The sequence below is a fragment of the Rattus norvegicus genome, chromosome 18, assembly GCF_021556685.1.
Source record: "Rattus norvegicus strain SHRSP/BbbUtx chromosome 18, alternate assembly SHRSP_T2T, whole genome shotgun sequence".
Taxonomy (NCBI): Eukaryota; Metazoa; Chordata; class Mammalia; order Rodentia; family Muridae; genus Rattus; species Rattus norvegicus.
Genome location: NC_141551.1, coordinates 59,002,504 through 59,015,460, shown reverse-complemented (window position 1 = coordinate 59,015,460; position 12,957 = coordinate 59,002,504). Strand labels below are relative to the sequence as shown.

At 42.3% G+C, this 12,957-nt stretch overlaps 1 non-coding gene across 1 annotated transcript; it reads right to left on the bottom strand.

Moving 5' to 3' along the window:
* Positions 1-400: 400 nt before the first annotated feature.
* On the bottom strand, positions 401-459 carry LOC147999838 (U7 small nuclear RNA). Its single transcript, XR_015643165.1, has one exon. It is a non-coding gene; the product is annotated as a U7 small nuclear RNA (small nuclear RNA).
* Between the last annotated feature and the right edge of the window lie 12,498 nt (positions 460-12,957).

Sequence of the window (12,957 nt, the reverse complement as noted above, 5' to 3'; positions counted from 1 at the left end):
GAGGACAACACTGGGCCAAAGACCAGCCTTAGCTAGGTCTGGGTTCCTGAGAGAAGGGGTGTTTGGAAGTAGTAAAAACAAATGAACTGAATGAAGTCAAATAGCAGGTCCAAACTGACGGCAACCTCTGTCCTGCTTGAGATGCCTTTCAGGACTGCTTGTTCTCTGTGTTGTGTTCTGCTCTAGACAGCTTTTTTCTTGCTATTCTAAAACCTCTCTGGTTGAGACAGATAGGTTTCTGCTTAAGCTAGCTAACTCTCTCTGCAAGTAAAAATTCTAAAAGCCCTCTGGATAGCTCATGGATTTTCTGGCCAAAGACAGAAAAGACGTTATAAAAAAAAATTCTTGAATCTTCCTACCAAGTCAGAAATCCTGTTAGAAAAGTTTTAAAAAGTAATCATTGGGTTTTCCAATCAAAATCGGAAAGCCAGAAAAATTCTAAAAGCACTGTGTCCATTCTTCATAAACCCTTCTCTGGACAGCTGCTAGAAACCATTCTAAAAGAGCTGTGTCAGCTCCCTAAGGAATTCTTGCTCAGAAATCTTAATACAAAAAATTCTTTTTGATCCCCTTTTATGTAGGATTGAAGCATCCACACTTTGGTTTTCCTTCTTCTTAAGATTCATACGGTTTGTGGTTGTATTGTGACTATTCTGAGCTTTTGGGCTAATCACTACTTACAGTGAGTACATACCACGTGTGTTCTTTTGTGACTGGGTTAGCTCACTCAGGATATTTTCTAGTTCCATCTATTTGTCTGAGAATTTCATGACGTCATTGTTTTTAACAGCTGAGCAGTACTCCATTGTGTAAATAGTACCACATATTTCTGTATTCATTCTGTTGAGGGAGATCTGGGTTGCTTCTAGCTTCTGGCTATTATGAATAAGGCTGTTATAAACATACTGAAGCACGTGTCCTTGTTACATGTTGGAGCATCTTTTGAGTATATGCCCAGTAGTGGCATAGCTGGATCTTCAGGTAGAACTATTTCCGGTTTTCTGAGGAACTGCTAGATTGTTTTCCAAAGTGGTTTTACCAGTTTACAATCCCACCAGCAATGGAGGAGTGCTCCTCTTTCTCCACATCCTTGCCAGCATCTACTGCACTTGCTGACAGGAGCCTGGTATGGCTGTCCCCTGAGAAGTTCTGCCAGAACCTAACTAATACAGATGCAGATACTCACAGTCAACCATTGGACCTCAATGGAAGAGCTAGGGGAAGGACTGAAGGAGCTAAAGAGGATTGCAACCCCATAAGAAGAACAATATCAACTAACCAGACCACCCAAAGCTCCCAGAGACTAAATCACCAACCAAGGAGTATATATACATGGAGGGATCCATGACTCCAGCTACGTGCGTAGTAGAAGAATGCCTTATCTGGCATCAATGGGAAAGGGAGGCCCTTGGTCCTGTGGAAGTTTGATGCCCCAGTGAAGGGGGATATTAGAGCATTGAGGTGGAGGTGGGTGAGTGGGTGGAGAAGCACCCTCATAGAGGCAAAGGGAAGGAAGGATGAGATGCAGGATTTGTGGAGGGGAAATCAGAAAGGGGATATCATTTGAAATGTAAACAAATAAAATGATTAATGAAAGAAAAAAAGAAAGAAAGAAGGAAGGGAAGAAAGACAAAAGAAAGAAAGAAAGAACAAAAGAAAGAAAGAAAGGAAGGAAGGAAGAAAGAAAGAAAATTCTAACCGAGCTGTGTTTTCTCTCCATGGATTTTCCAACTAAAATCAGAAATCCTGTTAGAAAAAATTCTTGAAGAGCCGTTTTCACTCTCTAGAGATCTCCAGACAGTTCAGCTCTCACTAGAAAAAAATTCCAAAGAAGAGTTGCTATTGCTTTCTGAGAGCTCATCTCATGTAAACCAACAGCCCATCTTTTTATTTACATATCAATTCTGTTATTTATTCCAGGTATTAATCCTTTTGATTATCCTGTGAATCAGCATCCCTGACCCCAGCCCCTTAATTATTAGGAGACAGAAAGCACATTTTTATTTTCTGTTTTTAGCATTGCAAAACAATTCAGAGATCGGTCTAGCTTTGTAAATTTGCTGAGTGGGACCTTGTTCTGAGATTACCATTCTAACCACACTTGGACCTAAATTTATTCTGTCCCATGCTAACCTTGAATTCAGGAATCTGCCTGCCTTTGTATCTGCCTGCCTTTGTATCTGCCTGTCTTTGTATCTTTCTGACAAGTTTTTCAAAGTGTAGCTAAGGTGTCTCTCTTCCTTTAGCTCTATGAAACCCTTTATACAATTCATATTGCATCCTTACAATTTTATAATTTTGTATAGTTGAGAAATATCCGTGAGCTCATGGATTTAGAGTTATTTTCCCCAGCCTTAAGGGCTACCCTGAAGGTCCTGGTGTATACCATTTTGCTGAGACATGAGCCATATTTTTGCCTCCTGGATTCATGTCTCTGATTATCATGGAGTCATTTATTGGAGATTGGTTTTGATTTAGTTGAGAATCTGCATGTCCAGATGCTAAAGGTCTTATCCCCAACCGGTTTTTGATCGATCAATAAAAATGCCAATGGCCAGTGTTTGAGCATCAGGTGGAACACATAGAATTGTGCAGGCTAGGACACAGAGAGGAAGGGGCAAAATTGCCATGACTTGGGGTAGAAGCATGGGGTGCAGGAGAGGCAGGAAATAAAGCCAACCAGGCATGTTAAGACTTCAGGTAAATGGTCACAGGCCACTTCCCTGATTGGGCCTGGTGTAGCAGGGGAAGTTTTAGGAGTGCCCAGACTTTGAGGTAGTCAAGGCATTTTAAAAATAAGCTAATGTGTGTGGTGTGTGTTCATTTGCAGACCCAAAGATAGCTCCATGGTGGGTGTGCAAGTGAGATCCACTGGGAGCCAAAGCAGTGAAGCAAAAACTCACTGCTCCAGTCATTAATGTTAACAGGGTGGACATTCCTTGGCGGGACTCAAAAATATGTACATTGTTATACAAACAAGCCTTATGCCCACAGCAATCATTGACACTCCTGGAGGCCCATGCCTGCTGGCTCTGTCCCAGGGGCAGGGACCATGTCATTCTGTCCCTACTAAGGCCATACTGAACTCAGCAACACTGCAACAGTAGAAAGCTATGGTGCTGAGAGTACAGACACACACCACATACAACAAAGACACTACTCTGTCCCCTGGCTACCATCATCTGGTGGGGAAAGGACAGACTATAGGTACTTTGCGGAAGCATCTCCATGTGAGGATAGGACAGTGCCTTTTAAGAGGTCTCCCTAAGTCAGCGCAGCTCTAGAATTTGCTCACTATTTCATCTCTGTCGCCATCACCTTAGAACAGGTCATCTTGCATTTCAGTTTATTTCTGTGACAACCACTCGCCAGCAGTCTGAAATTGCTCTTCTGCCAAGATGTGAATGCAAATAGCAGTAGCATGTATTGACCTGGCTTGGTCAATAGCCCATGGTGTACTGGGATGTAGTGGGGCCTTTCGAAGTTGGGATTTTGTAGAAAGAAATTATATTGTTAGGGATAGGCTCTTGGAAGGATACTGGCACCACAGCCCTTCCTTCCCCTCTGTTTTTGTTTTAGTTTCTTTCTGTTTCTGTGGGAAAAGAATTGACAAAAGGCAGCTTAGGGGAGAGAGGGTTCATTTGGATTACACATCCAGGTCACAATCAATCGCTGAGGGAAGTCAGGGCAGAGAATCAAGAAGGAGCTTAAATAGAAACCATGAGAAACACTGCTTTCTGGATGTCTCCAGACTCCGCTCAGCTAGTTTTCTATGTTCATCTAGCAGCTCAGGATCACTTGGCCAAAGGAATGATGCCACCCACAGTGGGCTCTGCATTCCTATATCAATTAATAATCAAGCCAGTTCATCCATGGACATGTCCACAGACCAACTGAGTCATTTTCCAGGCGATTCTAGGCTGCATCAAGTTAATGTTAACTAGAAAGCTTCCTTGCTATGTTTGCTATGAAATGAGCAGCTTCTTCGTCTACATCTGTCCACCATGACCTCACGATAGGACTAAGTGTCATGGGACAAAGTAAGCACTGACTGAAACCTCTGAGACGTTGGGGCAACACAAACCTTTTGCCTTATAAGTTGATTCCTTCAGGTATTTTATTATAGTAACAGAAACTTGCAATTATATAAATTAATTACACAATACTCCAGCTTTTAATTCTCTGTTTTATTTCCATCACGAAAAATGTAGTTCTATAATGGCTTTGATAACTGCTAAGTTCCTTGTCTTTTGGTGATCATTTTCTTCTTTCTTAACATTCTGGGATATTGTTTTATATTTTCTTACTGTGTCTCCATGTGTTAACTGAACCCCTGCCCAAGTGTGGTTAACTTCGTCTACCCTGAACTCTCTTCAGAGCATCTCTTCTGGTGCTGTCACTCTCAGAATGGATTTGGTGCACTTGTTCACTTATCACTACATCTCTGTTTGTCACCCTTATCACTACCAAAATTTTATATTTTATAATATATATTAGTCTTTGTATTTTTAAGGTTATCTCTTTAAAAGTGAATAGAGGAAGAAAGATTAAAATATTTGAGAGGCACATAGCACATCTTTTCTTCCCAATGAAATACATATTCATCCTCCTTTGCTCTGTGGTTAACCTCTTCTTGTGGGAGAAGAACCATGTAGTCAAGGGAAGAGTAGGGATGTCTAAATGCATGGCCAGTATTCCATGTCCCTGAATCCTCAAAACTCAAGCTTTTCCAGGTCAGTAACAGTCTACCTTCAGATCTTACTCTATTCCTTTCTTTCTTTTAAGTCCAATACACACTCAGGTGACACTCCAAGATTCGTCTATTGCGGAATGTTCCATGGTAGACAGGACACTATTGAGGTGTGAATTCAAATGGACCAGGTTGAGTGATGGGTGGAGAATGGCACTGTCCTTTATTATCATTGACTATCAGTGTTGTTTATTTATCTATAAAATGTCAGCGAGAAATTAGAATGCAGTTATTGGAAGATTGGGGTTTTTCTGAGTCCTTCTCATAGAGGACTCAGTCCACTGGGAGTCATTGGAAATTCTCCCATCTCAAGATAACCAGTGGTAAAAGCAGCATGGTTTTGACTGTGTGATGTGATGTTTAATCTCAACTTCCATTCACAGAGACAACTTCACCTGTGACATGGGAAAGGGTACTTCCCATGGACTCCTGAGAGTGTGTAAACTGAAGGGCAAATTTCTCTTGAGAATCAGTGGGTTGATGGCTGAGAAGATGGGTCTCCCTGAGATAGGGTGTTGGTACTTCAAGTGAAAATTTTAAAGATGATCTGACTGGCCAAGAAGTTTGACCCACTGTTGACTGAATGAGGCAACTTTATTTTATTTCATTTCTTTCTTTCTTTTTAAGATAACAGTGTTAATTCATTCTCTCTCTCTCTCCCCTCAGTGTCTGTGTCTGTGTGGGGGTATGCACACTGTGAGTACAGGAGCCCATGAAGGCTAGAAGTGTCAGGTGTCCTTGGCAGTTATGAGCCACCCAGCACTAGGTGCTGAGAAATCAAACCTGGCTTCTCTAAAAAGCATTCCATGTTCTTTTAACATTTTTATTCATTTATATTTTCTTTTCATAATTAACTGCTGAGTTATCTGTCCAGCTCCCAGCATTTCATATCTTTTTAGTTGAGGGTGTGTATTCTCAGTATATATTCCTTACAAAACATTTCAAAGGGTTGTTTGCAATTTACCAGAGACCAACTTGACTAGATTCATAAAACTAAAGTAAGTAGAAACTCCTGAAATACGGTTAAACAAATGGAGACAAGTTTACCTTTCTCTGGGTAAGTTTAAGCTTCCCGGGAAATGAGAAGTAGGAGTTGATTCTCTGGGTATTTCCAGAATAATAAGAATTTATCTCTTAGTTTAGGACTTTCCTCTAGGTGTGTATGAGCCTCAAAAAAAAGTTCCTCAGAGACAAATAAACCAGCATCCGAGGACTCTTAAGAATGTCAACTTCTTTCTTTAAGATTTAATGTTCACTTTTAATAGCATGTCTGCTTTTGCTTTACTCATTTATTGTGTGTGTGCATGCATGTACATGTGCAAGGGCAAACGTGCTGTGGTGATGGCTGGGAAGTGAAAATAATTGCAGGAGTCAACATTTTTCCACCATATGGGTTCTGGGACACAAATTCAGGTCACCAGGCTTAGTGGTAAGCACCTTTCCCTTTCTGAGTCATTTTGCCAGCCTCTTAATTTTTATTTCCTGTGCATGTGTGTGCGCATGTGCGTGCGTGCGTGCATGTGTGCATGTATGTGCGTGTGTGCTTTTGTGTGTGTGTGTGTGTGTGTGTGTGTGTGCGTGCGCGCGCACGCCTGAGTGCTATGTGTACCATACATATACAGGCATGCACGCTAGCCAAATGTCCATGGTAGCCAGGAGGAGAAAGCATCAGAGTCTGCGGAACTGAAGTCACGGGAGAAGTGAGCCATCTTGGATGGGGGCTGAGAACCAAACCCAGGTCCTCCGTAAGAGCACTGAGAATTCTTAACCATGGAGACATATCCTCTGCCCTAGTAAAGTAAAGTTCTTAATTTAAAGAGTTTTCCCCCTTGCTTTTTGAAATTTCCTTTTCTAGAAAGAAACATTAAAAGCGTAGGCTTGGCTGTAAGACGTAAGAAACAGAAATACGTCAACTGCGATACTTTCGAGCATAGCTGGATAGCAGAGGCAGAGCGAGCTTACGAAGCTAAGAATCCTGAAGATTCTTCTTAGAGCCCAGCTTGGGATCAGTAGCGCGCACTGACTAGTTTTCTGGTTGTAAGAGAAATTTGTACTAGCCTGGATATTCACTATAAATTAAATCAGGTCTTTAGTACAGCATAGGGAAGATTAAAAGACAAGTCAGATATCTGTGAAGGAATTTGGTTGTTTACTGTAAAACAAGCAGTTGCATGTAGAAACAGGAACATGGCTGGGAAACTACTTTCAAATCTTTGTTACCCATTAGACTGAATCTTTGATGAAACAAACAAAATTGAAGGAAGGCCAGCAGTGGTTAGATCCGTCCAGGGGGCCTGAGTTCAGTGTCTGACCCGATAAAGCTGGTGAGTCCTACAGGCCCTCCAAGTTCAACTTTAGGTGCTTATAAAAATGTCCTGGAAATAATTAACATAGAGAAGGCAGAACCAAGCCATTTACTGATGTACTGTGGCAGGTAGCAAGGGAGCCTGGGGCTTAATATTGTAGATGAAACCCCCACTAATTGTAGATAGGTTCTTGGTTTCCATAGTTTACTTTGTTGCTTTTGTGCCTCAAAGGCAGCCTGGACTGTTGTCCTCCGATGCCCTGCAAAGGAGAAACTACTTCTTACCTTTAAGAGTTTGCCAAACCTGCCCTTGACAAACAGCGAACAGATCTGAACCAATACAAAATACACATTCCTTTTCTCTACCTCCCCTGACCATCTTGGGCACAGGCTTTGCAAGCAGGAAGACCTCATGGTCTGCTAGCGTTTGAGTCCTGAAAGCATCTTACAGGCTCATGCCCTTCAGCCTTCCCCCTAGCTTGACACTACTGAATGCTGGTGGACTCTTTAAGAGATGAAACCATTTGTGGGGAGACTTCAAGTCATTTAGAGAATGCTCTGAGGAGGATGGTGGTGGGGGTGAGGGTGGGGTGGACTCTAGTCTCTTTCTTCTTTGCTTCTTCACCATAGAGGAGCAGTTTTGCTTCAACATACCTTTTTCATCATGTACCACCACAGCACACACACACACACACACACACACACACACACACACACACACACACACACACACACACACACACCTGCCTCACCAAAAGGCCTAACCAACTGTGGATGTGAACCTTTCAAAATGAACCTTTTCTTCTTCCGGACTGTCTCAGGCTTTTCCTGTAGTGACAGGAATCTAAGTAAGGCACCGTCTCTAAGTCTTCATTTATAAAGAACTTCTTTGCTTTTGGGCATCATTGCTGAGATCTTACCACGATCGTTTCTATGCTTACAGGCACTGTACTGTGGTCTCCAACTTTCTGAACTCAAGGGTGTGAGTACACTTGACTCGAGGCTGTGTGCTTAAACTGCATTCCTGGGAGCTGGCAAGCTACCGCTGCAGTCCAGGCAGGGTAACTCGATTTCCCTGTGCGGCCACTGTCCTAGGACTGAACCCTTCTGTTTTTCTGGCTCATGGTAGCTTGCTTGTAGTGGGCAAACACAGCCTATCTTGTGGAATTGTTTCTACAATTTAATGTGAGTGATATTTAAAAAAAAATAGGTTAAGAAAAAAAACTTGGCAAAATCAAAGTGGTATTTAGAACTATTTAATTAAATAAGGACTATCAGAATCCAAACAAGGAATATTTTCAGGAGTCAAAATCAAATTACCATATACTTACAGAGGGATATCTGTGAGAAAAACAATGGAGGCAAGCTGAAGTGAACGAAAACTCTGTTGACTTGCTGCTTAATGGATTGAGCCCAGCCCGGGTCGGGGTGTCCCGTGACTGTCATGCACCACCGTGTAGACATGCCTATTCCTCTCTCAGGTCTGTCTTTCTAACCTTCTGAACTGCAGTTTAGTGGGGCTTTCCAGTTCGCAGGCGGAAAGCTGCCCCTGCGGTTGGCTGCCCCCCAAGCAAGATCTTAGCTGCATGAGAGACCCAGAAGGCTGTGCGTCCAATTTTCCTGTGGAGTGCATGATTTAAAGTGCTGCCTTGGAGCGCTCCTTGGCAGGAGAAAAGCAGTTAGAAAACAAATTCTCTGCTGAGAACACCCGATTATCAGCGGCCATTCATAACACCACATCTGCACTTTAAAAGCCTTCGTTAGGAAGGCAAAAGGAGGTGCTGAGCTCTTCAGACTCAGTCTGTTTTGGCCTTTGGAATTCAGGGGCACACACACAGGCTCCCTGGTTCCACTGCGGTTCATTACGTTAGAATCCTCTTCTCCCTAAATGCGTGAAAGTATTAGAATGCTCTGTGGATCCTTCCCTTCTCTAACAGCACACGTGAGTTTCTGACCATTTGCCAGCATTTTTACTCTTTCAAAATTCAAACAGATAAGCAGGAAGCTCCAAAGAATTGAACAGAAAGGACTATTCTTCTAGTTTCTCAATCACATGTGGAGTGTAAGCAAATTCACTTCGTAAGGATGACAGAGAGATAAGTAAAGAAATGGAATGATCTGATGGCTTTATACGGTTTTTCTACTGGTTTATAACTCTTCGTGTGATACGCTACTGCTTAGTTCAGCAGTGACTTGAACTCAGTAAGTTCACAGACATTGTCTTTTCTTTGTAACTTCTTCAAAATGACTTGATTCTTTCCAAATGTATTTATCTGCAAAGCAAGCATCCTTTTGGGTTCTTCCTCGCCCCCAACACAATATTTTTATTGACCACTTGGGAATTTCACATAATGCACTCTGACTACATTTACTTCTAAGTGCTCCCAGGTTAGCACCCAACCCTTGTGACTTCTCTCCCAATCTCCCCCAAAAGAAGGAGGAGGAGGAGGAAGAAGAAGAAAAGGAAGAGGAAGAATTCATGAGGCTATGTTGGATCAAGGTTCTTTTAAAAGGGCTATTTTTGCCTTAAATTGATGCAAGAGGAGAGAGCTTCACAATTTGATTGCTTTTTCCCTGGCAGTATTTCACAGAGCTAACCCAGAACTTTGCAGTAAACCACTCAGCCTGGCCCTTCCACCCTTTCCTCCATTCCACCAATGTGTCCCATCGTTTGCTTTAGCTCTTCTCTACTGGTCTCTCTCTCTCTCTGGGTGCTTCTCTGGTGTACACCTCCACCCCCACCCCCACCCTGGAGATTCCTCCTGTCTTGTTTCTTTCTTGGGAGCTTCCTCTGGTGTACCCCCAGCATGGTTCCTCCTGTTTTGTTTCCATTTGTTCCTTTGTGTTTGTTCCATGTCTCTCCCACCAAAGCTCTTGTGGATGGTCTTCTCTGAAGTGTGACTCCTGTCTCTGCCACGAGCCTGAGTCTACCCTCGAATGCCACGTTAGGACCTGCCTCTGACTGCTCCCACTTTTCTGTCTGCTGAAGTCCAGGATACGAGACTCTTGTTGGCTCGTGCCTCCTTAGTGAAGTGCCTCAGCCAACCATGCGACGCCCAGGTACCTACCCTAAAGGATTCTCAATTGTAGCTCTTCACTTCCATTGTTCAATCAGTTAACTTCCGTGGACACTGTCTTCTCTTTTTCATTTCCCCTGACACAGTTGTAAGTCAGCCATGCCTGTCCTGTCACCCCTACTTCTCATGTGACTTCCAGCCCACCTACTATTCCCTGATGTTGTCGCTTCCAGCCAGTCTTCCTGGAGACATCTGAGCACTTTCCCCAGGCAGAAGTCCAAACATACCACGTTTTCAATTCTTGCAGCCATAGAGAATAAATCTAAACTCACCCTTGTAGCCAGGGCCTGCCCTACAGCTGGGTCCCACTCACTCACTTTCAGACCTTATGGTTTTTTAATCATACTTAACTCCTCTAGGGATCCTGGGCTTTTTTGAATATGAACTCATGTTTTCTCTGTGCGAGCCTTGCTTTGTAATCTCTGCTCCTCACTCAGATTCCTGACTCTTGTTTGAAGGATGCTTAACCCCAGTCTTTGAGTCCTTGGAGTCATATTCGTGAGCTGAATGTCCTCTGAGCTTCTCCAGCTCTCACTGCATCCACATCCAACTGAGAGGAGGAAGTTCTTTATTCAATTACGTGACACTGTATCTACCTTATTCTTTGTGTGTGTGTGTGTGTGTGTGTGTGTGTGTGTATGATATGTGATGTGTGTGATATGTGTGGTGTGTGTGTGTATGTGTGGGTGTATGTGTGTGTGATATGTGATGTGTGTGATATGTGTGGTGTGTGTGATTGTGTGGGGTTGTGTGTGTGATGTATGTGTTGTAGAGGGTTTGTATGTGCATGATAAGTATGTGTGTTTGTGAGGGGTTGTTGTGTGTGTTGTGTGTGTATAGTTGTGTGTTTGTGGGGGATTGCGTGTTTTATGTGTGGTTGTGTGTTTGTGTGGATTGTGTTAGTGAGATGTGTGTGTGGAGTTGTGGTGTGTGTGTGTGTGTGTGTGTATGTGTGTTTGAATGTAGTCACGGGGATTTAACTGAGGGCCTCACCCATAGGCAGTGTACGGCTTCTCTCCATCTTCAGACCCCTACTTCTTGTACCTTACTTGGTTTGCAACTCTTTCTTCCTAAACATTGTAAGTTCACCAAGCTCAACTCAAAGCACTGACCTAACATTTCCCATTCCCTCTAGTTAATTTCTTAGGAGCCACCTTCTTTGTTCAGCTGCTTCCCAATCACCACTTATTTCTCCATCTCTAAGCCCAGCAAATGACGTTTAAACTAAACCTTGCAACTACACACGAGTTTCGTGGTGTGATATCAGCCAAATGTTTATTGAATTTATTTTAATGGGATAGATAACATTTATTGTCGAAGGATATGCTTTGACAATGACAGTTAAGTGAGTAGTGGAGTTGAGCTAAAGTCACAGGCCGTTGCTTGCTTGCTGTGTAGTACATATCTGGCTTTTTTTGTTTTTTGTTTTGTCTACAAAATCTGAAAACACGTTTTTCATTATAAAGCTTACCAGCAAGGACAGCTGACTCTGTGCAATGCTTGGTCTTCTTCTGAACCGTTGTAGCTTCTGGAACATCACCTAAGGGCATACTGCATGCCGAGCATGTGTTCTGTCACTGAGTTACACTGGCTTTTCCTGATTCTTTGAAGCGTCTCAAAGGTGATTGACATTTACGTATGGTAAGTCGTCTTTCAAGAATTCTTTAACATGGGTGTTTTATTCTTATCTCTAACTTACAAAATCGATTGATATAGATTGATATATAGAATTCTTTATTCTTCTCTCCAATTTACAATGTCCATAATACAAATCAATTTACATGTTATATAATTTACAAATTACATAATAATCTAATTTACAGATGATGCAGGTGAGGTTCTGGAGAGGTGGCTCAGCTGTGAACGCACTTGTTGCTCTTGCAGACAGCTCGGTTTCAGCTTCCGGCATCCACATGTTAACTGACAACTGTAAGTCCAGGTGTAGGGGATTCGACATGCTCTTTTGCTCTCCTGAGTCATTGGATGTGCATACGGTACTCACACATACATGCAGGCATTCATATACATAACTATGCATTCATATTCATAACATTCATATACATAACATTCATGTGCATAAAATCAGTAAATTCCTAAACACGATTAAAACAAATGAGAAATGTGAGGCAGAGAGAAATCATAGCGTACAGATAGTGTGTCAACTGGAAGGGGTTATGCTCTTACTCAGAGCTTGTGATTGGAGCCAATATTTGATTGCTGTTATGAAAGTATAACAAAATATATTTGTACAACATCTGCCATGTAGCAGATAATTATAGTAACTATAATAGTTTATAATATTATAATTGAATATATTATAACTTAGTAAATATAATTATAATTGAATAGCAGAAACTTTCACTTAATTATCCACATCAGGCATTTGAGCATGGAGATTTTATACTTAGAGAAGGGTTGGCACACCCTCTTAAACTTATGGCAAAGATGGTATTTTGCAGGGTGGAAGATTCTGATGGCAAAGAAGCAACGAGAACAGATGTCAGAATATCCCGTATCTGCTATGATTGAGGTTTCGCTATTTTCAAAATCAGGTGCAGTCTAGCTATCGAATAAAGGTCATGGGTCAGGCACAGACTTCTCTCCCGGTGGACAGTGCCTTTTCCCTGTGGTAGCAGCCTAAGGGACGTCTGTGCTCTGCAGGTGTGGGCCTTCACCTTGTTATTCCCAGATGGTTTTCAGACGTGCCTGTGGGGGATGTAATGAAGGATCCGTGGCACAAGAATAAAAGTGCACAAACCAATAAAGAGACACAGGAAGTGTTAAGAATGAAAGGAACCAGCATGGAGCTCAGGAAGTTGGGCTTC